Source organism: Schistocerca gregaria, chromosome 10, assembly GCF_023897955.1.
Source record: "Schistocerca gregaria isolate iqSchGreg1 chromosome 10, iqSchGreg1.2, whole genome shotgun sequence".
Taxonomy (NCBI): Eukaryota; Metazoa; Arthropoda; class Insecta; order Orthoptera; family Acrididae; genus Schistocerca; species Schistocerca gregaria.
This window is the reverse complement of record NC_064929.1, coordinates 211154468-211178124: the sequence shown is the minus strand read 5'-3', so window position 1 is coordinate 211178124 and position 23657 is coordinate 211154468.

Below are 23657 nucleotides of genomic sequence, written 5' to 3'. Positions count from 1 at the left end.
GCGCTGTGGATCTCGTGGAGGAAGAGAGAGAGCTCAGTTTTGCGGAATCGGTGTTGATTTGCGTAGAAGATGCTTTCATTCATCAAAAAAATCATAATTCTTTACCATAAAAGAGGCTGCATATTTCTACAAGAAACTGACGTCAGCGGTATAGACCTATAATTATGTGCACCTGCCCTGTGTCTTTATTGAAAACTGGAATGACTTGAGGTTTTTTGCAGTCGCTATGTACCCTTCGTTGCTCCAGAGACGTACGATAAAGCGCTGCTAAAAGGGGAGCAAGTTCTTTTGCGTGATCATCAGGTATTTTATTTGATCCAGATGCATGCCCCCTATAAAATGACTCTAGTTGCTTGCGTATTCGACGCTCACTTATCACAGTATCTGTCCTTTCGACGTCCGTACGATGACTGAAAGGAGGGGCTGTATTACGATCTTCTGCTGTGAAACAGTTCCGGGAGACCGATTTCAATGTCTCGGTCTTCCCCCTTGACTGTTTGTTTCGGCGACATTTGGTCACTGAGCGACGGAAGAGGTGGCTTAATGTAAGACCAAAAGGTCTTAGAGCTTTTAGACAAATCGGTTGGCAAAATTTTACTTTCAAATTCATTGCCCGCTTCTGGAATTGTTTTCCTTACACTCGATTTCACTTCATTTAGCTTCTGTTTGTCTGCCAGGTTTTGGCTTCTCTTGAGTCCGTGTCGAAGGCCTCTTTGTTTACGTAGAACTTTTCCAACACGGCTATTGAAAGACTGTTGGTCTCTCCCATCCCTTAAGTCTTTCCTCGGAACATACTTGCCTAGATCGCATTACACGATGCTTTTGAATTTTTTCCATTTGCCCTCCACATGTTGGTGAAAAGGTTTCCGGCGTGATTATGGCCGCACGACGGGAATTAACAGACGCTGCACGCGGATTGGTAGTTGGAGCCAGGCGCATGGGACAATTCATTTGGGATATCGTTAGAGAATTCAGTATTCCGAGACCCACGGCGTCAACAATGTGCCGAGAACACTAAATTTCAGGCATTAGCTCTCACCACGGACATGGCGGCGGGCGACGGCCTTCACTTAATGTCAGAGACGAGCGGGCTTTGCATAGGATTTTCAGTGTTATCGGACGAGCAGTTGCGTGAAATAACCGTACAGATCAATGTGGGGGTGTACGACGAACGTATCGGTTTGGACAGTGCTGCGAAATTTGACGTTAATGTGCTGTGGCAGCAGACGACGGGCGAGAGTGCCTTTGCCAACACTACGGCGTGGCCTGCAGTGCCTCGCCTGGGGTTGCGATCATATTGGCTGGACCGTAAATAACAATTGGAAAACCGGCTGGTTAGGCGAGCCCCTATTGAAATCGGTAAGAGCTGGTGGCGAAGCCGTGGACGCAAGTTGTCAAAACAACACTGTCGGAGGTGGTGATGACTCCATAGTCCGTAATGGTGGGGGCTGTGTTTACATGGAATGCAGCTGAACCGATGATGGACAGGAGATGTTTATGCTCGGCTACATTCAGATCATTTGCAGCCATTTATGCGCTTGATGTTCCCAAACAACGATGAAATTTTTGTGGATGGCGACGCGCCATGTCACTGTGCCACAATTATTCGCGGTTGGTTCGAAAAACTTTGTGGACAGTTCGACTGAACGATTTGGCCCCCGTGTTCGCCCGATATGAATGGGACATAATCGAGAGACCAGTTCGCGCAGAACATCGTGCACCGGCCACAGTTCCGCAAATACGGACGGCTGTACACGGAGAATGACTCAGTATTTCTGCAAGGTATTTGTAACGATGTGATGAGTCCATGGCGCGTCGAGTTGCTGCACTGGTCCGATACGATATTAGGAGGTATCCCGTGTCACTGCGGTGTATTGCTTACTCCTATGTACATCCCACAAAGAGACTAACTTACAAAACGCTCGTTCGAGCAACACTTCAAGTCAGTCTGACATCCGTACCAGATAGGATCGACAGAGGAAGCAGAGAAAATTTTCCAGCACAGGTTCCTCCAGTAAACGCAAAAGCGTTGCGTAGTTGCCCAGCCTACTCCACTGGCAGACGCTTCAAGAGAGGCCTTCTGCACCCCAGCGTGCTCTAGTGTAACATTTCAGAGATCTTACACTCCGAGATGAATCAACCGATACAGTGTTTCCACCTACAGGTATATGTAGCGAAAAGGCCGTGAAGGTAAAATTCGAGTTCACAGGAAGACTTATCAACAATAATTTCATTTACTATTAAAAACAGTCTTGATCACGATTTATTTATCGAGGTGACCGGTTTCAACCACTACTGTGGTCATCTTCAGACCATTGAGTAGGAACCACTCTCTGTTGGAATTAGTAGTTTGCGTAGCGATTCTCCAACAGAAAGAGGTTCCTACTCAACGGTCTGAAGATGACCACAGTAGTGGTCGAAACCGGTCACCTCGATAAATAAATCGTGATCAAGACTGTTTTTAATAGTAAATATTTGTAAGACATTGAAAACTGCCACCCCCATAGTGTATTCAAAAGTAATTATCAACAATCGCTCTTCCCGCGAACCATTCGCGACTGGGAGAAGAGGGAGTGTAGTGACAGTCGAACGCTCAGTACCCTCCTCCACACACCGTAAGATGGCGTGCGCGGTACGACGGTAGATGTAACGCAAATCCCGTGGTCTGGAACGTCCCAGTGGCTAGCAACAGTAATAATAACAAGCAATAATTTAATAAAGTTCGCAACAATTTTTTTATAGCAGTCACTCATTAGGAGAATTACGCTTCTCCTGACACTGCCTAGAACATTTTTTTCCGTAATGTTGGAATCATCCTCATAGTAGAGGTGCGAAAAAAATCACCATTTCTCGCATAGATCTACATCTACATCCGTACTCCGCAAGCCACCTGACGGTGTGTGGCGGAGGGTACCCTGAGTACCTCTATCGGTTCTCCCTTCTATTCCAGTCTCGTATTGTACGTGGAAAGAAGGATTGTCGGTATGCTTCTGTGTGGGCTCTAATCTCTCTGATTTTATCCTCATGGTCTCTTCGCGAGATATACGTAGGAGGGAGCAATATACTGCTTGACTCTTCGGTGAAGGTATGTTCTCGAAACTTTAACAAAAGCCCGTACCGAGCTACTGAGCGTCTCTCCTGCAGAGTCTTCCACTGGAGTTTATCTATCATCTCCGTAACGCTTTCGCAATTACTAAATGATCCTGTAACGAAGCGCGCTGCTCTCCGTTGGATCTTCTCTATCTCTTCTATCAACCCTACCTGGTGCGGATCCCACACTGCTGAGCAGTATTCAAGCATTGGGCGAACAAGTGTACTGTAACCTACTTCCTTTGTTGTCGGATTGCATTTCCTTAGGATTCTTCCAATGAATCTCAGTCTGGCATCTGCTTTACCGACGATCAACTTTATATGATCATTCCATTTTAAATCACTCCTAATGCGTACTCCCAGATAATTTATGGAATTAACTGCTTCCAGTTGCTGACCTGCTATTTTGTAGCTAAATGATAAGGGACCTATCTTTCTATGTATTCGCATCACATTACACTTCGCTACATTGAGATTCAATTGCCATTCCGTGCACCATGCGTTAATTCGCTGCAGATCCTCCTGCATTTCAGTACAATTTTCCATTGTTGCAACCTCTCGATACACCACAGCATCATCTGCAAAAAGCCTCAGTGAACTTCCGATGTCATCCACCAGGTCATTTATGTATATTGTGAACAGCAACGGTCCTATGACACTCCCCTGCGGCACACCTGAAATCACTCTTACTTCGGAAGACTTCTCTCCATTGAGAATGACGTGCTGCGTTCTGTTATCTAGGAACTCCTCAATCCAATCACACAATTGATCTGATAGTCCGTATGCTCTTACTTTGTTCATTAAACGACTGTGGGGAACTGTGTCAAACGCCTTGCGGAAGTCAAGAAACACGGCATCCACTTGTGAACCCGTGTCTAAGGCCCTCTGAGTCTCGTGGACGAATAGCGCGAGCTGGGTTTCACACGATCGTCTTTTTCGAAACCCATGCTGATTCCTACAGAGTAGATTTCTAGTCTCCAGAAAAGACATTATACTCGAACATAATACGTGTTCCAAAATTCTACAACTGATCGACGTTAGAGATATAGGTCTATAGTTCTGCACATCTGTTCGACGACCCTTCTTGAGAACGGGGATGACCTGTGCCCTTTTCCAATCCTTTGGAACGCTTCGCTCTTCTAGAGACCTACGGTACACCGCTGCAAGAAGGGGGGCAAGTTCCTTCGCGTACTCTGTGTAAAATCGAACTGGTATCCCATCAGGACCAGCGGCCTTTCCTCTTTTGAGCGATTTTAATTGTTTCTCTATCCCTCTGTCGTCTACTTCGATATCTACCATTTTGTCAACTGTGCGACAATCTAGAGAAGGAAGCATAGTGCAGTCTTCCTCTGTGAAACAGCTTTGGAAGAAGACATTTAGTAATTCGGCCTTTAGTCTGTCATCCTCTGTTTCAGTACCATTTTGGTCACAGAGTGTCTGGACATTTTGTTTTGATCCACCTACCGCTTTGACATAGGACCAAAATTTCTTACGATTTTCTGCCAAGTCAGTACATAGAACTTTACTTTCGAATTCATTGAAAGCCTCTCGCATAGCCCTCCTCACACTACATTTCGCTTCGCGTAATTTTTGTTTGTCTGCAAGGCTTTGGCTATGTTTATGTTTGCTGTGAAGTTCCCTTTGCTTCCGCAGCAGTTTTCTAACTCGGTTGTTGTACCACGGTGGCTCTTTCCCATCTCTTACGATCTTGCTTGGCACATACTCATCTAACGCATATTGTACCATGGTTTTGAACTTTGTCCACTGATCCTCAACACTATCTGCACTTGAGACAAGTACTTTTGTGTTGAGCCGTCAGGTACTCTGTAATCTGCTTTTTGTCACTTTTGCTAAACAGAAAAATCTTCCTACCTTTTTTAATATTTCTATTTACGGCTGAAATCATCGACGCAGTAACCGCTTTATGATCGCTGATTCCCTGTTCTGCATTAACTGATTCAAATAGTTCGGGTCTGTTTGTCACCAGAAGGTCTAATATATTATCGCCACGAGTCGGTTTTCTGTTTAACTGCTCAAGGTAGTTTTCAGATAAAGCACTTAAAAATATTTCACTGGATTCTTTGTCCCTGCCACCCGTTATGAACGTTTGAGTCTCCCAGTCTATATCCGGCAAATTAAAATCTCCACCCAGAACTATAACATGGTGGGGAAATCTACTCGAAATATTCTCCAAATTATTCTTCAGATCGATGCCAACCTGTCACTGGAATGACGGGGCCGGCCTTCAGCTCCTATCTCCAGAGTGACAGATACTGTGGGCGACATCGGCCGCTGCCCCGTGTGCAGATAGCTTCTCCCACATCGAAAATGGTTCAAATGCCTCTGAGCACTATGGGACTCAACTGCTGTGGTCATCAGTCCCCTAGAACTTAGAACTACTTAAACCTAACTAACCTAAGGGCATCACACACATCCATGCCCGAGGCAGGATTCGAACGTGCGACCGTAGCAGTCCCACGGTTCCGGACTGCGCGCCTAGAACCGCGAGACCACCGCGGCCGGCTTCTCCCACATCGTTACTGACGTGTGACAGCCTTGTGCCTCGAGCTCACGTCTGTGAGGGGGAGGAGTTTGCCGCCTGCTCTGACGAGAAATCACCAACACGCTGAGTCGTCACAGAACCCACTGTTATCAATTTTCGTAATCGAACATATCTTTGGCACAAGAAGGACGTGAGCCGTGCGTGGCCCGTGTTCCCGCCATGATGCATTTTACACCCTGTTTTTAACGTACTTCCACCTCACTATGTTAATTTAAATTACTACTGTCACTGAGTTGTTGCTTTGCCTGACCGTGAGCGGCGATAGCAGCGCGTATCGATATATCCCCTCTCGTAGTATCTTTTCTCGATTGCTGTTACTTCCCGGTTGTTGTCTGTCGTAAGCCAGTTGGTTAGGATCGCCAGTTCGGATCGCGAGTTCGGGCTGTAAGTCAGTTGGAACCCGTCTGGAGTACAGTCCGGACCTGCCAGTCAGGCAGTTGCAATGCGGCACTAGTGCAGTCGTGTTGGAGCAGCAGTGAGCTCCGCGTCGACATGGCTCGCCCGACCTTTGCCGCCACGCGTCACTTGAGCCGGGCCACCGTCTTGATGGATCGTCGGTCGGTCGTCCTATTGGACGACGTGTTTTGCCTCGCCGATCGTTCATAAGTCGGCTGTGTGTGTGTGTGTGTGTGTGTGTGTGTGTGTGTGTGTGTGTGTGTGTGTGTGCATCTACTCCCAATTTGTCTTCGTGCGTCTTTACTAACTGTTGGACACCGTTCAGGCCTTAGTGCAAGTGTTCGTCAGGTTGTACGTGTAGTTGCCGTTATTTCCATTGAGGACTATTTTAGATGTTGTCTGCATTCTGATGGCAGTGTTCCGTCTCATCGGCGATGTGTAATTGGTTCTCTGAGCGCTCCTGGTCCCCTTCAGTTACCATGTTGTGGAACTTGGGCCGGTCCTTTCCCGGTGCATGGATGTCGTTTAGCCAGTGGGCGTGTTTCCTCTGCATGGTTGGGTGAGAGCCAGTATTTCCGCCGTCGTGTGTCTGGAAGTGAGTAGGAGACGCACCAGCAGTGCAGTCGCGGACGGACCAGCAGGCAGTCGGTCGGTTGCTGCGGACCAGGGAAGATATCTCCGCGAGGTGCAGTCGCTGGGTCCGCTGCCGGTCCTTGCGCAGTGTCGGAGTGTGTGTGGAGCTGTCCGATCGCTACGAGCTTCGTGGTTCACCGACCCAGGGCGTCAAAGTTTAGTAGTGGTTTCAACTACCCAAGCCACGTCTATTCATGTTGTGGTCGTTTCGGTGGTTCGCTGCTGGGGAGGTTTTCCTGTGAGCAACACCGAGTGTTTGTACATTTTTGATTGTGCATAATTACGCCCGTAACATTCGTGTTTGAGTTCTCATACACTGATTCATGGGAAGCAATTCGTTGTGTCGGTCGGTGCGTGGCTGTCCCCTGGTTGGGTTCCGACGGATCAAGTGTAGTTGGGCTCACCACCTGTCTCACCTAAGTGACCGAGGGCAGACCGGCCTCCCTGGAGGGTTCTGAGTGCCACCAGTGTTTAATTATCTGTTTTCAGCTGCTTAAAATTTAAGGCTTATAGTATTTTCCTTTTGTCTTCAAAATTTTGGAAAATCAATTCTTAAATTAATCTTTCAAGCTTAAACATTGCGGCCTTCTGCCTTTAAAAGATTATGTTAATATATTTTAAAATATTGAAACTTAATTGTGGCCTTCAGCCATTGGTATTGCATCTTGCATATGTTTGTTCTATCTGTCTTGCCCTGAGGCTTTCCACTTAGCCGTGATATGTTTTTTATTTTTATTATTTTATTTCCCCCTTTAATTGCGTTTTTATCTTGTTGATTTATAAAACTTCTTGTTTTTTAACATTGTAGCCTTCAGCCATTTGTATTGCACCTTGCATATGTTTGTTCTATCTACTTTGTGGTGATGTTTTTTTAACTGTTTTATTGCTATCTTAATTGGATTTTTATCTTATTGATTTGTTAAGATTTCTTGTTTGGAGGCCTTCAGCCGCGAAAGAGTTGCATTCGGTAAAGGTCCAGCTGTGTGCCGCTTTGGTTGTAAAAGTGTTATTAAATTACAATAAATTACAATTGGAAGATGAAACTGACCCGAACCTATCTGGCCTTTTCCACAATCCTAATTACACGTTCTGCACAGCGGGTTTAGCGGGCGTATCAGGACGGATGACTGCAGTAATAGACTGCCAGGACCCAAATTTATCGACGGTGTCAGCTGATCTACATCTACATCTACATCTACATCCATACTCCGCAAGCCACCTGACGGTGTGTGGCGGAGGGCACCCTGAGTACCTCTATAGGTTCTCCCTTCTATTCCAGTCTCGTATTGTACGTGGAAAGAAGGATTGTCGGTATGCTTCTGTGTGATTTTATCCTCATGGTCTCTTCGCGAGATATACGTAGGAGGGAGCAATATACTGCTTGACTCTTCGGTGAAGGTATGTTCTCGAAACTTTAACAAAAGCAAGTACCGAGCTACTGAGCGTCTCTCCTGCAGAGTCTTCCACTGGAGTTTATCTATCATCTGATAGATTCCAAGTGTAGATAGGTGTGTAACCCAGTGCCAGTATCACTCTCAAGGAGTAGTCACTGACAGAACTGTAACAGTCCTGACGCACTTTAACTGGCAGTTTTGCTCTTGCTCATCCACCACGGACTACTGACGAGGCACAGGACGCAACACCTAACCTTGTTGTGCAGTACCTTGTGACCAGATGGCACATGCATTGCAAGGCCAAGAAGGACGTAAACGAAAGTTGATGAGCGTGTTTCAGCATCTCAAAGATGACGTCTATTCAAATTGAGTTAGATGTGGTGTGAGCCCCTCCACGCTCCCACAAGCATGGTGACCAACTCAAAAGGTCTACTGTCACCTCCGCATTGTTAGTCTTTAGAATCGAGGAGATCGCAGGAGCGAGGAACTGCGATGTTATCCGTACGTCTGGGTAGGGTTACCCATTAATACGGGCGCATCTGGGTGATAGAAGTGGTCGAAAATGCTCGACAGAGTCAAGCTTGAAAGAACAGCGTTTTAAAGGGCAGAGAGAAAAAAGTTCCAAGGCAAGCGCCAAGGGAAAAAAACCTCTGCGACAGTGTCAGGTTGAGTAAAAAGGGCAGTAGCGGTTTCTCGCTATCTGCGACAGATCGTGCAAGGTAAGGTTATGTTAGAGGTTGGGTATCATGCATCAGTACCATAGAAGTAATGCCAGATTGTCATGGAATGATCAGTCCTCTCGAGGAGGTAGCGCTGCTGCTGCTGGGCCGACGATGTCTCCTGGGCCAGCTGCTGCTGCTGCTGCTGCTGCCGCTCCTGTAACATAACCATGTCGTTGTAGGTTTGTCAGCTCTATGGTCCTCAAAGGAAATGGCAGTGTGATATGTGTTGGGGGTTCGTTTGTGAGTCGTGTTTGGCTTCCCTGCGATTGCCTGTTCTCATGGCAGAGGCTCAGCTAGCGAGCTAGTCAGTGGCTGAAGTGCAGGGGCTCGCCTCATTGTGACGTTTGCGTAGTTACGAAGTTACCATAGATGGTTAGTCCCTAAGGAGTGTCTTTGGGCGCTTGTGTTTCCATCTATGGTTGTGATCATACTTGCCCAAGTGTAGGATGTGAGGATTCTTCGAGTGACTTGATTTCGTGTACAGTCGTGTGGCGAGTTTTTTGAATACTTCCTGAGAGTCTCCAGTCGGTATTCTCGGTGAAGGTCCGCTGTCCGTGTGTATCGGGAAGCATTGCTTATGATACGCAATACCTTGTTCTGTATTTTCTGGAGATGCTCCAGGTGTGTGGACGCTGCTTCTCCCGAGACAGGAGCTGCGTATGTCATCAGCGGTCTAATCAGTGTCACGTATAATGTCCTAGACACCCTTCTATTCAGTGTACTGTTCCTGTTGAGCATAGGATAGAGTTCTTTGAGCCTCGCGTTTGCCCTGTTGGTCATGTATTATATGTGGCCCCCCCAATGTGAGCTTCCGGTCTAGCCAAACATCGAGGTATCTGACTTTCGCAGCGAATTGTATTGGACTTGCATGTAGTATGAGGTATGAGTGTGCGAGACATACGAGTCAGCCGGGGAACCCAGCTTCCGTGAGTTTCCGAATGAGGCCATTGTGCCAGAGACGATCGAAAGCTTTCTCGATGTCAAGGAACACTGACTCAGCTGCTTTGTGTTAGCCGTGTGTTATGTACTCTAGTTGTTGTGTTGTCGAGTGGTGGTTCCTGAATCCGAATTGCTCCGGGCGCAGGGTGTCATTGTCAATGCAAAACCGAGTGAATCGTTTTAGAATCACCTTCTCAACGACCTTAGTGAGCGCGCTCAGCAAGCTGATGGGTCGGTAATTTTGTGGGAGGGAGTGGTCTTTCTCTGGCTTCCTGAACATCAGGACTTTGGCCGCCTTCCAACAGGCAGGGAAGTGTTGGTGTTTGAGGATGGCATTCGTAATGTAGGTGAGATATTCTATAGCTTTGACCGTGAGCTCCTGGAGAACGAGGTTCTGAATGCCATCGTGACCAGCGGCTTTCAAATTGAGTGGCGCTAGCAGGTCCACTATGAAGGTTGAAATCAGTTTGCCTTCAAATAGGTGCTGTGACAGTCGTGAGCGTTGGACGTGGTGAGTTCATCCCCAGCAAGAATGTCTTTCAAGCGACAAAGGCGCCATTATCGGCAGCTTATTCAGTTTGAACTACGTGGCGTAAAAGATCTAGGAGAAGCTGCATGTCCCGTCTGTGATATTACAGAAAGACCTGGCAGGAAATTAGCCGCTGTACATGACTACAGACAGCGGTGATCACGAGCATGTACCTTGTACCGCGCTTCCGACGGCCCCATGACACTGACGAGACGAAAGACCGTCGTGTTCTGCGTAGGGTTCCGTAATGCATCTGTAGCAGCAATTTGAGCATCAGTTGACACCACAGCGACACAACGAACTGTTGCTAGTCGGGAACTTCAAGGACAGTTCAGAGCCAGACGCGCGCTAACGTGCATTCAAGTGACCGCAAACCACTGCCATTTGGAAGTTCAGTAGTGGGAAGCGAGAGCTCATTGGAGGGCAAGGTGGAAGTCTGTTGTGTTTTCTGATGGAAGCTGGTTCTGCCTCGACGCCGGCGATGGCCGTGTGCTGGTTAGGAGGAGGCCATCTTAGGGCTGCAGCCAACCTGACTGCGTGCTGGACATGCTGGATCTACACCTGGAGTTGTGGTCTGGAGTGCGATTTCGTATGATTGCAGGAGCACCTTCGTCGTTACCCCACGCACCCTGACCGCAAATTTGTACGACAGTCTGGTGATTCGACCTGTTGCGATGCTGTTCATGAACAGCACTCCAACACGATACCGCTCGCCCACATACCGCTGTTGTTACCCAACGTGCTCTACGAAATGTCAACATGTTGCCTTCGCCTGCTCGACCACGAGATCTGTGTCCAATCGAGCATATATGGGACATCATTTGGCGACAACTCCAGCGTCATCCACAAATAGCACTGACCCACCCCGTATTGACCGAGCAAGCGCAACAGGCGTGCAATTCTATCCACAAACTGATACACGGCTACTGTGCAAACACAATGCATGCACATCTGCACGCTTGCATTCAACATTGTCGCGGTTACACCGGGTACTAGTGTACCAGCATTTCACATCTGCAGTAGCTTTACTTGCGCTTACATTAATCTACGAACTTGCAATGATGATCTCTTAAACATGTTACTTACATAAATGCATTCCAGAAATTTCATTACTCTACATGAATGATTGCTTAGTACTGAGATTTTTTCCGTCATTGTACGAAGGTAACTGTGATAGGAACCCAAATAAATAATAAAATATAGTTACCGATCCGTTATGGCAACTCAGTTTTGGCATGATACATACATATATTTTGCCGGTGAGCTGGTTTGATGTTAATTACGGAAATCTTTCACACAGGGAGTGTGAGTTGATTCACATGTTGTTGCTGTGGTCTCTAATTCGAAGACTGATTTTTTGCGTTGCTCTCCATATTACCCTATCCCGTGCAAGCCTCTCCATCTCTGCATAAGTATTGCACCTTACGTCCTTATGAATGTGCTTACTTTATCCAACTTATGCTTTCCGTTTATAATTTTTAGCTCCCACAGTTCGCTAAATTGGTGATACCCTACCTATCAACCGATCCCTTTTGCCACAAATTTTCTTTCTCCCCATTTCTATGCAGTACCTCCTCATGAGTTATCTGGTCTAGCCATCTAATTTTCAGGATTCTTCTGTATCACCGCATTTCAGAAGCTACTATTCGCTTTATCTCTTCTTGTCTGAACCGCTATACGTCCACGTTTCACTTCCATAAGAGGCTGCATTCCAGGAAAACGCCTTCAGAAAAGACTTCCTATCACATTTGTTTTCGATGTTAACAAATTTTTCTTCTGTGGAAATGCATTTAACATCCTCTCTACTTCTGCCATCATCAGTTATTTTGTCCAAATACCAAAACTCATTTACTGTTTCTAGTGTTTAATTTCATAATCTAATTCCATCACCATATCTTGATTTAATTTGGACTAGATTTCATTAACGTCGTTTCACTTTTTTGACATTCAGATTAAAACGCATTTTTGAAAGATTATCCATTCTGTTCATTTAATCTCCAGGGTCATTTGCCGTGTCACACAGAATTACAGTGTCATTGGCATACCTTAAAATTTTTACGTCTTTGCCTGAACATTATTTCCTTCTTCAAATTTGTCCTTAGTTTCATTTGTAAAGACTGAATTACTTGTGGAATAGGCTACAATCTTTTCTCACTACCTTCGCAATTGCTGCTCCACTTTCCGTCGACTCTTAGAACTGCTGTCTCGTTTGTGCATCTACATTTACGTGTACATCACTACTCTGCAGTAGTTCTTAGGAGATAGTTTATCGAACCACATTCATACAATCTGTGTGTTGTCCCAGCGCCTGGGAAAAATGAACTTTTAAATAACTCTGTTCGCACTGTGAGTTCTTTTATTTTATTTCAATAATCATTTTTCTCTGTGCAGCTTCCCGACAATAAAATATTTTCACACTCAGTGAAGAAAACTGGTGAACGAAGTTTCGTGAAAAGGTCTTTTGTTTTGAATCATTGCCGCCGGAACTTGCTTATCATATCCGTGACACACCTTTCCATTTTTTGCAACAACACAAAACGAACTGCTCCTCTTTGAACTTTTCGGTGTCCTCCGTCAGTCCTATCTGCTACACATTCCATACTGGGCAACAGCACTCTAGAAGAAGGTGGACAAAGGTATTGCAGGCAGGCTCTTTAGCAGACCTGTTGCATCTCGAAAGAGTTCTTCCAATAAAGCGCACTCTTTGCTTCGCCTTCTCGGCAATGTTATCTGTGTCATCATTCCAATTTAAGTCGTTCGTGATGGTAATAGCTGAGTATTTACTTTTATTGAGAGCCTTCCAATTTGGGCCATTTACTGTACCGAATACCGAATTTATTTTAGTATTTATGTACATAATACCAGTCTTTTTAATTTGTGAAGGTTAATTGTCACTTTTGCACAGTAGAGATAAAATGTCTAAAGAATTTTTCAGTTGTTTCCATCAGCTGATGACTTTAGTAGACAGTAAACGGGAGCATCATCTGCACACCGTCTAAGAGGTCTCGAGAGGATATTCCAGCCGATACTGTAAAAAGCTTTCTCTAAATATAGAAATGCTACGGTTGCCATTCTTTTGTGCATCTCGTAACATCTGAGGCAGGTTCAGAATGCCACGCGAGTTTTCACATTTCTCCAGTACCGCAACTGACTTTCCCGACGTCAGGTACCACCTCTGCTGCCGCTCTTTCGTAAATTATTGGTCTCAGTGTGTTGCAGCGATGACCACCCACACTGATAACGCAAAACGCTGAAACCACCGCCCACACAGGAACTGACAGCCGCCCCGTGGCTTTGTGGACACTGGCAGGAGAGTGTTCAGGGTGGTTGCGTAAGGGCGTGAAAAAATTTAACAGCTCACGGAGCATGCTCCTATCAACAAATCGAGGTACGGAACTTGGGGTCGTAGAAGCCAGCTTAAGGACATAACAGGAATAAAATCACATTAGTGTGTACTTTTTTATTTGCATTAGTTACAGTTAACTGAAAAAACCGTCATTGGCACAACAAACGTGCCATGGACCTCGCCGTTGGTGGGGAGGCTTGCGTGCTCAGCGATACAGATAGCCATACCGTAGGTGCAACCACAACGGAGGGGTATCTGTTGAGAGGCCAGACAAACGTGTGGTTCCTGAAGAGGGGCAGCAGCCTTTTCAGTAGTTGCAGGGGCAACAGTCGGGATGATTGACTACTCTGACCTTATAACACTAACCAAAACGGCCTTGCTGTACTGGTACTGCGAATGGCTGAAAGCAAGGGGAAATTACAGCCGCAATTTTTCCCGAGGGCATGCAACTTTACTGTATGGCGAAATATCCTCAGACTTGAAGAAGAATATAATAATTCCAATCCCAAAGAAAGCAGATGTTGACAGGTCTGAAAATTACCAAACTATCAACTTAATAACCCGCGGCTGCAATATACACGAATTCTTTACAGACGGTTGGAAAAACTGGTAGAAGCCAACCTCGGGGAGGATCAGTTTGGATTCCGTAGAAATGTTGGAACACGTGAGACAATACTGATCCTACTCCCTATCTTAGAAAACAGATTATGGAAAGCCAAACCTACGCTTCTAGCATTTGTAGACTTAGAGAAAGCTTTTAACAATGTTGACTGGACTACTCCCTTTCAAATTCTGAAGGTGGCAGGCGTGAAATACAGGGAGCGAAAGGCTATTCACAATTTGTACAGAAACCAGATGGCAGTTATAAGAGTCAAGGGGCATGTGAAAGGGAATCAGTGGTTGGGGTGGGAGTGAGACAGGGTTGTAGCCTGTCCCCGATGTTATTCAATCTTTATATTGAGCAATCAGTAAAGGAAACAAAAGAAAAATTTGGAGTAGGAATTAAAATCCATGGAGAAGACATAAAAACTTTGAAGTTCGCCGATGACATTGTAATTCTATCAGAGATAGCAAAGAACCTGGAAGAGCAGCTGAACGGAATGGACAGTGTCTTGAAAGGAGGAAATAAGATGAACATCAACAAAAGCAAACCGAGGGTAATGGAATGTAGTCGAATTAAATCGGCTGATGCTGTAGGAATTGGATTTGGAAATGAGACACTTAAAGTAGTAAAGGAGTTTTGCTATTTAGGGAGCAAAATAAGTGATGATGGTCGAAGTAGAGAGGATATAAAATGTAGACTGGCAATGGCAGGGAAAGCGTTTCTGAAGAAGAGAAATTGGTTAACATCGAGCATAGATTTAAGTACCAGGAAGTCGTTTGTGAAAGTATTTGTATGGAGTGTAGCCATGTATGGAAGTGAAACATGGACGATAACTAGTTTGGACAAGAAGAGAATAGAATCTTTCGAAATGTGGTGCTACAGAAGAATGCTGAAGATTAGATGGGTAGATCACATAACTAGTCAGGAGGTACTGAATAGGTTTGGGGAGAAGAGGAGTTTGTGGCACAACTTGACTAGAAGAAGGGATCGGTTGGTAGGACATTTTCTGAGACATCGAGGGATCACCAATTTAGTATTGGTGGGCAGCGTGGAAGGTAAAAATCGTAGAGGGAGACCAAGAGATGAATACACTAAACAGATTCAGAAGGATGTAGGTTGCAGCAGGTACTGGGAGATGAAGAAGCATGCACACGATAGAGTAGCATGGAGAGCTGCATCAAACCAGTCTCAGGACTGAAGACCACAACAAACAACAACTTGCAAAATGTGTTGAAACTGACGGCCATCAAGCTCAATGCAAGCAGGACATGGGCAGATAACATTTTGACGCACCGTGGCAAATATCTCTGGTGTGTCTCGGATCGCATCACAGGCAGCTGCAATTCTGGCAACTAATGCCATCTCCTTATCCATTAGGCTCTCATATACAAGTGACTTTAGATGTCACTATAGGAAATAATCATGGGGATTCAGGTCCGGTGACCTCGAAGGCCATGGAATAGATACGGCCTTCTCTTCAAATCCAGCGACCAGAGAATACAGCACTGAGATGGTTGCGTACATCCACACTGAAGTGAGGCGGTGGACCGTCATGTTGTATCCACATCCTCTCACGAACAGCCAAGGGCACGTTCTCAAACAACTCAGGGTGGACTCTTTGCACGAGCCTCAAGTGGCCATTCCTTAAGCTAGCTTCTCCGACACCAGGTGACCTACCTCACAATGTTCAGTGGAGCATTCTCTGTTACATTTTTGCACGCTCTTACGGAAATGCCCTGTATATTCGCTGCAGACACGAATGGGGAATCGTCCCAGTGACGATACAGGCCGCAAATGGAGAAATCCAATGACACGGACTTTTCGAAAGGCTTGGTCGTCATGGTCGCCGGCGGATGAACTTCACGGGGCGGCTAGGCTGGTTGGCTATCCGCGTCGCCCTGTCCTGAGAAGCAGTACAGAGTATTTGAAGCACGATGAGTCCACGGGCAGGCAAAAGCGTGTCAGACGTTCCCTCGTCACCACAGAACGTGCAGGTTGGAGGCTCGTCCGTACCTAAAGACTGGACAATTGCTCAGTCACACCAATACCCAAAAAGGTAAATAGGAGTAATCCCTTGAATTGCAGGCGCACATCACTAACGTCTATTTGCAGTAGGGTTTTAGTACATATACTGTGTTCGATCATTATGAACTACCTCGAAAAAGAAAAAAAAACGATTTCCTGGCCGGAATAGCCGTGCGGTTCTAGGCGCTACAGTCTGGAACCGAGCACCCGCTACGGTCGCAGGTTCGAATCCTGCCTCGGGCATGGATGTGTGTGATGTCCTTAGGTTAGTTAGGTTGAATTAGTTCTAAATTCTAAGCGACTGATGACCTCAGAAGTTGCATAGTGCTCAGAGCCATTTGACCCTCTTTTTGAAGAAAACGATTTATTGATACATAGTCAGCACGAATTCAGAAAATCTCATTCTTGCGGAACACAAATAGCTCTTTATACTTATGAAGTAATAAGTGCTATCGACAGAGGACGTCAAATTTACTCCATATTTTTAGGTTTTCAAAAGGCTTTCGACACCGTTCCGCACAAGCGTCATCTAACCAAACTGCGTGACTATGGAATATCGCCTCAGTTGTCCGACTGGATTCGTGATTTCCTGTCACAAAGGACACAGTTGGTAGTAATAGACGGAATGTCATCCAGTAAAACGGAAATAATATCCGGCGTTCCCCAAGGAAGTGTTATAGGCCCTCTATTGTTCCTGATCTATATTAACGACATAAGAGACAATCTGAGTAGCCGTCTTAGATTGTTTGCAGATGATGCTGTCATTTACCGTCTTGTAAAATCATCAGATGACCAAAGTGAATTGCAAAATGATTTAGATAAGATATCTCTATGGTGCGAAAAGTGGCAATTGACCCTGAATATGGAAAAGTATGAAGTTAATCCCATGAGTACTAAAAGAAATCAGCTAAATTTCGATTACGCGATAAGTCACACAAATCTGAAGTCTGTAAATTCAACTAAATACTTAGGGATTATAATTACAAATGACCTGAATTGGAACGATCGCATTGATAATATTGTGGGTAGAGCAAACCAAAGACTGCGATTCATTGGCAGAACACTTAGAAGGCGCAACAGGTCTACTAAAGAGACTTCATACACCACGCTTGTCCGCCCTATTCTGGAGTACTGCTGTGCGGTATGGGATCCGTATCAGGTGGGGCTGACGGATAACATCGAAAAAGTTCAAAGAAGAGCTGCTCGTTCTGTACTATCCCGAAACAGGGGAGACAGTGCCACAGACATGATATGTGAATTGGAGTGGCAATCACTAAAACAAAGGCATTTTTTGTTGCGACGGGATCTTCTCATGAAATTTCAATCACAAGTTTTCTCCTCCGATTGCGAAAACATTTTGTTGTACCCAACTACATAGGAAGAAATGATCATCACGCAAAAATAAGAGAAATCAGGGATCGCACAGGAAAATTTAAGTGCTCGTTTTTTCCGCACGCCGTACGAGAGTGGAACGGTAGAGAGAGAGCTGCGACCGGAGTGGCCGTGCGCTTCTAGGCGCTACAGTCTGGAGCCGAGCGACCGCTCCGGTCGCATGTTCGAATCCTGCCTCGGGCATGGATGTGTGTGATGTCCTTAGGTTAGTTAGGTTTAATTAGTTCTAAGTTCTAGGCGGCTGATGACCTCAGAAGTTAAGTCGCATAGTGCTCAGAGCCATTTTTAGAGAGACAGCTTCAAAGTGGTTCATTGAAGCCTCTGCCAGGCACTTTATTGTGAATAGCAGAGTAATCATGTAGATGTAGATGTATAGCTACACCTGGTCCACGGTCGTTTTTTAACATGCCATCGAGCAGCCCAATGGTTGCCTGAAAGGTGAGGCGCGCCAAAGACGCCAGATGTTACGGCCGCCATAGAACATTCGTTTGCGATTTCGTGGGATCATTGGTACAGTCCAATTCTTTTATCTTGGCGGCTCGCGCATGCCCCTCCCAGACGTGGGAGATTGCTGCGTTGCCAGTTGTACGCGCCAAGAGAAGCAGCGCCATAGTATAGTAAATGGTAGTTCTCAAACTTAACGTTTAGGGGGCAGCGCGCAGTTTATGAAGTAAGGCCACCACGGCCGCATTAACCCTTTCGGTGCTACAGAGACGTGGTGCTCCCCACATTCCGCGCTGTGCGCGATTTTGTCATCACTACACTGCTCGCTTGTGCAGACACATGGTGTTCCGGCTGCTTTGACACATTTATCATTCGATTTCACAAAGACGATTTGGCCCAAAAATTTGATTTTTACACATCTTCTTGACTAATACCTTCTCCCCATAAATGACGTAATTTTGTTTCGAATGCAGTTATTGTGCAGCATTAAACGTAGTAAACCACTGTACGATATTTTGAAGAGTTTGCAGAGGTAAAAGTCCATAGCGTATACTTTCCGTATGGTCGATTTTAGTTGCGATAATGTTGAGAATGTAATGTGGACAAGATACCTAAATTTCATATAAAATTTACTGTATAACGATATCTCATTTAATTTAAGTACCACATAGGTGTCGTATGTAATACTGAGAAATATTCCGTCTTTCGCGACTGTAATAAAAGTTTTATTTGCACCGGGCGCGTTTGGCTTTATTTTAAAGCACTTCAATCAATCAAAAGTAAGTAGACAAAATACATTAAACAAATCTGTGGGACATCCAGTGATACCAAATCCAACGGCTTGTGGTCAAATTTGTTATAATGTGATGTCCCCTTTCGGGAGGAACTAATTTTCATTAGGATTTCTTTTGACTGAGTGTGTCGTTTTCAAGAGATTTCAATGTCCCCGGTTACAATGAACACCCTTTACAACATAAACAGTGTTTATAAATTGGGAAATATTCCATCTTTAGCGACTGTAATAAAACTTTTATTTATACCAGAGTCATTTTGCTTTTTTCTAAATCGTTCTGATTAAAACAAAGTTGGCGAAGTACACAAAACTGAATTGTGGACATAATAAAACATAGAAACTAAAATATATTGCAGAAACAATTTATGTTTGTCACAACGAACAGCAAATACTTGCCAAAACATAGAGCAGTCGACGGAAACATTGAATATGATGTTGCCAAAGCAGCGAAGCAAAGAATTGCGTCAGGCAATCAAGTATCTCGGCAACATACTAGCCGAAATTCTGCTCTAAATAATACTTTTAATACTGTCGCAAAAGAATATATCTCAGTAGGTATAGTAAAACAGTGACTGCGGAAGAGAAGATATACAAACAAAACAGATAACATGAATATTGTACGTGTGACATTTCATTGTTTTTAATTGCTGTGAAAAGAAATATTGGACGACAAAATTAGAAAAACCGAAAAGTTATGATTATAATGAAGAAACAAAGCACTAGAAATTTCAAAAAAATTCATTCAAACGAATAAAATTCATTAAGTAACACACTTCGATATTGTTTTTAAATAAAGTAAATACTAAGCGTTGACCTAGGTTTGAACTTAGAACTTTTCGATTCGCAACTTTTCGACTAGCAGCAAAACACCTCAACCATTACGCAAACGCAGGTCGTAGGGCAGTGCGATTCCTGGAGGACTCTAAAATATGACGCAAAATACCGGGAAGCACTGTTGGTATGACTATCAATTACTCTCGTTTTGTCGAAGTACAACAGGAAGTAAACAATTATCGCTGTTCCTTATTGCGGTAAAGCGATTCGTGAACACCTTACCTTGCTATCGCCTGAATTAGGAGGCTTATTGCTTGCTTGGTTTAATTAATTAATAGAATGTGAAGCAAATGGTATAAAGAATGCTTTTTCCAAATTTTCTACAAAAGAAAGTCTGCTATCAAGACATTGCTTTTGTTCAATTACTTTAATTATGACTGAACGTTTCTAAAACTGAAGACACTCGTCCGTGCTGTGCACTGCAGTCGAGCTCTGGCAACGTCGTTCTCTGTTCATTGGCTGACTGTGTGACGTCAGATGCGCAGAACGAACTTAAACTCGGCCGCCGTCGTAAATGACGCTCACTTTTAGTACTGGAAGAGACCGCGACAGCTGCGGACTACGTCGCCCGGTGCCAGCTCCACGGCGAGAAACCGTCGCTCCACTGTTTGCGGGAAATGAGTGATCCGAGGCTACACACCTGCTGTCACACACCGCCGGAATCCAGTCAAAGAGTTCTGGAATCAATGCACGCACAGTGCGAACCAAAAGCGGGCCAGCACGCTCTTTAGGTCAGAACACTTTTACCTGAAGACTTTACTAAGTGAAACGTCGTGTGGCGAGGGTCTCCCGTCGGGTAGACCGGTAGCCTGGTGCAAGTCTTTTGAGTTGACTGCGGCGACTTGCGTGTCGATCAGGAAAACACAACACCCAGTCCCCGAGCGGAGAAAATCTCCGACCGCGCCGACCACTCAGCTGTCGAGGCGGGCACTCTATTAAGTAATAACGTGAGACGGAAGAAAACTGACACCCCGCGCCGTCTCCCGACTGCGGTTCGTTGATGACCTGCCAGCCATCGCCACTCCCCGGCTGTGGAGCCCCTGTGGGGGTAGCCTTCCCGCGGCGCAGCCTCGTGCCGTGACAACCGCCCCGTCGCGGCGGATCGCCTGTGCGCCTACGCAGAGCGCGACAGCTGAGCGGAGTGACGGTCCGGGGAATCCCCGACGGCCGGCTCGTAATTAGCCGGACGCCACCGCAGCTCGCCTGGGGACGCGCCGGAAAACGCGGCAGCGCGGGCCGGCGCCCGGCGAGCCGAGTTGTGATTGCTCTCTTCTGCCCCTGCTGCTTCTCCGCTTCCTCAGCAAGGACGCGTTCTACCCCACCCCACACCCCGAGTCCCAGCCACCGCTCTGTCTCTCTGTCGCTGTACCGTCCTGCGATTCATAAACATACAGGCCATAAATTATTTAGTCTCAACTGATTTATGAGCAGCTACTCTCAATTTACAATATGCTATTATCGCATTGGTGCACAACGCCGTAGCATTTCTCCATAAGTTTAATAAAAAACAAGAGATATACATGACAGTGACTCTAGCCGTCGGTAATATATCCTTTACTATAAGTCGGGTGATGCTGAGGGAATTAGATTAGGAAATGAGACACTTAAAGTAGTAAACGACTTTTGCTATTTGGGGAGCAAAATAACTGATGATGGTCGAAGTAGAGAGGATATAAAATGTAGAATGGCAATGGCAAGGAAAGCGTTTCTGAAGAAGAGAAATTTGTTAACATCGAGTATTGATTTATCAGGAAGTCGTTTCTGAAAGTATTTGTATGGAGTGTAGCCATGTATGGAAGTGAAACATGGACGATAAATAGTTTGGACAAGAAGAGAATAGAAGTTTTAGAAATGTGGTGCTACATAAAAATGGTGAAGATTAGATGGGTAGATCACATAACTAATGAGGAGCTACTGAATAGGATTGGGGAGAAGAGAAGTTTGTGGCACAACTTGACTAGATAAAGGGATCGGTTGGTAGGGCATATTTTGAGGCATCAATGGATCACCAATTTAGTATTGGAGGGCAGCGTGGAGGGTAAAAATCGTAGAGGGAGACCAAGAGATGAATACACTAAGCAGATTCAGAAGGATGTAGGCTGCAGTAGGTACTGGGAGATGAAGAACCTTGCACAGGATAGGGTAGCATGGAGAGCTGCATCAAACCAGTCTCAGGACTGAAGACCACAACAACAACTAGATGGTGCCATTGTAAGAGAGCGATTGAACTTGAGTAGTCATGATTTCTTCTTCTTTGTTTGTTCTTCCCAAATTCCCTTGATATGTTCACTGTGATCTCTCCGACCATCTTTTTCCTGTTCTGTTCTCCGTGTGTTCTTGTTTAAATGTGTGTTTCTGTATGATGTTTCTAAACTGTTCTCTATTGTTTATGTTCTCTTGTGTGATCCCCAGTTCTTTAATGTCTTGTTCTGTTTGAGTTATCCACATTGTCTTGTTTTTGCTCTTGTTTACTAGCTCAAAGATTTGCCTTGTGAGCCTGCCACGTAGCGCTCTGTATGAAAATCACTCACTGTGCTGTGTGCAGTCTGTGGCTGGTTTGCATTATTGGAGTTTGCTACTGTAGTGTTGTGCAGTTGGCTGTTAACAGCGCGTATAGTTCGCCGAGGATTGTGTCAATCAAACGATTGAATTTAGGAAAACTAAGCTGTTTTCTCTCGAATCCAAATGCACGTTGTTTGGGTCTGAAGGAAAGGGAAAAGTGTGCCCCAGACCAAATACAGAGCTCCAGTTTCGTGTCCTACCTGCAGTAAGACATGGGGAGGGTGAGGAGACATAATGGTTTGGGTATGCGTGGCGCCTTCTGGTGTTGGTGACTTGGCAGTTATCGAAAGTGGGTCATCGTAAATATGTCCGCCCCCTGGTAGCTGAGGGTCAGCGCGACAGAATGTTCGATTCCCGGCTGGATCGCAGATTTTCTCTGCTCAGGGACTGGAAGTTGTGTTGTCCTAATCACCATCATTTCATCCCCATCGACGCGCAAGTCGCCGAAGTGGCGTCGAATCGGAAGGCTGGCACCAGGCGAACGGTCTCTCCAACGGGAGGCTCCAGTCACACGAGATTTACATATTTTGTATCGTAAATATATCGATGTGTTGCGAGGTCATTTAGGAGCAGTGCCTAGATATTAGGTCTTCATGGAGTATTTTACTTTCTATCCTAAACATACGGCTCTGAGAATTCGGAATGGTTATTAATAATACTCCGAGAAGGGTTTTCACTCTACCACAATGGCCTCATCGTAACCCAACACAGTGTGTTTCGCTACTCTTGGATACAAAGTTCGAAAACTCCGTTCTACAGGGAAGCGGGAGTTTCAGACGGTGTTGTTAGCGGAAAGGTCGAAGATCTCACCGGATATTACTCGCAACTTGTTTCACTCTGTGGCCGGCCGTGGTGGCCGAGCGGTTCTAGGCGCTACAATCTGGATCAGCGCGACCGCTACGGTCGTAGGTTCGAAACCTGCCTCGGGCATGGATGTGTGTGATGTCCTTAGGTTAGTTAGGTTTAAGTAGTTCTAAGTTCTAGGGGACAGATGACCTCAGATGTTAAGTCCCATAGTGCTCAGAGCCATTTGAACCATTTTTCACTCTGTGCGTAGACTTCTACAAGCTGTCGACAGTGCTAACGGTATGTAGGTTTGCCGATACTATTTCATGTGTAGAGCTACTGATTTCTTTTTGTTGAGAGAAACCAGTTATACTAGAAGAACCTTACGTTTACTACTGTACATGTAAGTAAATGTCCAGTGTCTTGGCATCACATTTACTTATCTGTGATCCGTGTACACTGAAAAGCCAAAGAACATGGTACACCTACCCTAATATCGTGTAGGGCCCCTGCGAGCACGCAGAAGTGCCACAACAGGACGTGGCGTGGACTCGACTAATGTCTGAAGTAGTGCTGGAGGGAACTGACACCATGAATCCTCCAGG